Raw genomic sequence first — 3007 nt, 5'->3', positions numbered from 1 at the left:
GGTCTTGCTGTCTCAGGGGTGGCAGAGGTGGGAGAAAATCCATAGAGAAGTGAACCTGTGCGGTTCAAACCCGTTTTGTCTAAGGGTCAACTGTAGTTGGCCTGACTAACCAGATGCAGCAAATTCCACATATGAAGAATGAGAAGAAACAAAAGGTGGGCCGGGCGCGGTGGCTCATGCCTGTAATCCCAGCACTTTGGGAGGCTGAAGCGGGTGCATCACTTGAGTCCAAGAGTTCAAAACCACCCTGGGCAACATAGTGAGACCTCATCTCTACAAAAAACACAAAAATGAGCCAGGCATGATGGCGCGTACCTGTAATTCCACCTACTTGAGAGGCTAAAGCGGCAGGATCACTTGAACTAGGAGGCAGAGGTTGCAGTGAGCCAAGATCATACCACTGCACGCCAGCGAGACCCTGTCTCAGAAAAAAAGAAGAAATAAAAGGCGATTTGTAGAAACATGATTGATATTACCGTATTCCAATGCTTGGAAAAGTGTAATCCATGTCTGACCACAACTCTATTAGCTAGTGCTCTTCCAACCTAGTTTGTGCCTCTAAGCAAAGTACCTGGGCCACTTTACAGCTCCCACTCCACAGTTATCCTGGAAATTAGACACTTGCTCATTCATTCTTTGATTCAGTCAGTCAGTTGGTCAGTCAACAAACATTTGCTGGAAAGCTGTGCCAGGCCCTTTGGAGGCCCCAGTGGGACGAGGCTGAATAGAACAGGGTCTCCCTGGCATAGTGAGGGAGCCCCAGAAATCCCAGCTCTGCCTCAAAGTGGCCATGTTATCTGAGAAAATGCACCTCTCCTTTCAGCCTCCTGTCCCTCATTGGTAAAGGGTGACCATTAATACTTCACTTGGTCTTGTTAAAAAGAATAAATCGAAGATGGCGGATGAGGCCACGCGACGTGTTGTGTCTGAGATCCCGGTGGTGAAGACTAACGCCGGACCCCGAGATCGGGAGTTGTGGGTGCAGCGACTGAAGGAGGAATATCAGTCCCTTATCTGGTATGTGGAAAACAACAAGAATGCTGACAACGATTGGTTCCGACTGGAGTCCAACAAGGAAGGGACTCGGTGGTTTGGAAAATGCTGGTATATCCATGACCTCCTGAAATATTAGTTTGACATCGAGTTTGACATTCCTATCACATATCCTACTACTGCCCCCAGAAATTGCAGTTCCTGAGCTGGATGGAAAGACAGCAAAGATGTACAGGGGTGGCAAAATATGCCTGATGGATCATTTCAAACCTTTGTGGGCCAGGAATGTGCCCAAATTTGGACTAGCTCATCTCATGGCTCTGGGGCTGGGTCCTGGGCTGGCAGTAGAAATCCCTAATCTGATTCAGAAGGGCGTCATCCAACACAAAGAGAAATGCAACCAATGAAGAATCAAGCCACTGAGGCAGGGCAGAGGGCCCTTTGATAGGCTATGATACTGTTTTCCTGTGCATCAGCAGTCATTGCTGGGGTAGAAACAAACAAACACCAACCAGTATTGCTACTTAGTTTCTAAGGCGGAAAGACTGGGCTTTGGACAATCTAGAGGTAATTTATATCCGCCCCCAGGTGGAGCAACATGCGATCCTGGAGGCATGGGGGTAACTGAAAGTGAGTACATAAAGTCTTTCTGGTTTCTGGAGATAACCCATCAATAAAAGCCGCTTCCTCTGGTAAAAAAAATAAAAATTAACAAAAATAAAAAAATAAATCCAGGTGTGTAATGTATGGCACAGAGCCTAGTACCAAGGAGACAGTAAATGTCAGGCCCTCCACCCTGACCTAGAAACACTCTCAGCTTGATGAGCAAGACAGAAATATAGAAGGTTATTTCAGTCTAACAGAGGTTTTCACAAAGTTCTGTGTAAGAGTAGAGAGAGAAACCGATCGCTCTGGTTTTCCTAGATGCAAGAAGAGGAATGAATGTTTGAAGTGTGCTGGGGAGAAAGGTGAAGGGTTTGCAAGCCCCCAGTGCTACCCTTCCGAGCCAAATGTTTAGAATCAGCCTGCAAGGATCCAGGCTGATGGGTGTTTATTTAGACACACACGCCAACAGCCTGTAATGTGCCCAGAAGAGGGAAGGGGGCCAGCGGGATGGATAGATTTTATGTGCAAGAAAGAATTGCGGCTGTGAAATGTGAAGTGAAAGATGCCTCGTTTTCGAATTAGGCTACGGGAAGAGAGGAAATGTATTTTTCCCAAAAGCTAGAGAATTGGGCCAAGTTGGGCTACAGAGAGGATTTCTGCATTTGGAAGACAATCTAATTTGGTGGGTTTGGGTTTTGGGGCAGGCAGCCTGGGTTTGTGTCTCAACTCTGCCATTTACTGAGCTCATGTGGCCAGGCAAGCTCTGTTTCCTAGAAAGTTCCATTCTATGCCAGGTAGGGATGAATCCAGGGCACAGGTCAGGGGGTTGGTGTGAGCATGGATGGGGTGCTGCTGGGAGGACACCTTACACGGTACCCAGCCATCAGCAATGTTACTGTTTATTATAACAATAATAAATGTTAGTTCTTGTTATTATCAGGCAGGAGGCTGGTTGGGATGCTTCTAGCTAAATGTCCCTGTGTCCTCACCGTATACTCTTTCCACCACAGTTATGGAGGGTTGTGGGAGAGACTTTTAAAAACAGAGGAAAGGGACAGGAGTGCATTTTCATTTTCACCTTGGTGTGGATGAACCAGCAGCTACAGCTGGCTCTCCTGATCGGCCAGTAACCCACCCTTCTCATTGATCTATCGATCTCATTCCCAGGTGGAAGAGTGTCTTAGGATTCAGAGCCAACAAACATTTTCTCAGTAATCCTCTGTTCTAGGCCCTGCACTTCAGGCAGCACCTCCCCTCATTTGTTTTTTTGTTTTGTTTTGTTTGAGACAGAGTCTCCCTCTATCGCCTAGGCTGCAGTGCGGTGGCATGATCTTGGCTCACTGCAACCTCCACCCCCCAGGTTCAAGCAATTCTCCTGCTTCAGCCTCCCGAGGAGCTGGGACTACAG

At 47.4% G+C, this 3007-nt stretch overlaps 1 pseudogene; it reads left to right on the top strand.

The window, feature by feature from the left end:
* Window positions 1–891: 891 nt before the first annotated feature.
* LOC102130273 (ubiquitin-fold modifier-conjugating enzyme 1 pseudogene) lies at window positions 892–1401 on the top strand (annotated as a pseudogene).
* The last annotated feature ends 1606 nt before the right edge of the window (window positions 1402–3007 follow it).

This window comes from Macaca fascicularis, chromosome 7 (assembly GCF_037993035.2).
Source record: "Macaca fascicularis isolate 582-1 chromosome 7, T2T-MFA8v1.1".
NCBI classification, from domain to species: Eukaryota; Metazoa; Chordata; class Mammalia; order Primates; family Cercopithecidae; genus Macaca; species Macaca fascicularis.
This window is presented reverse-complemented; position numbering and strand designations above follow the sequence as displayed.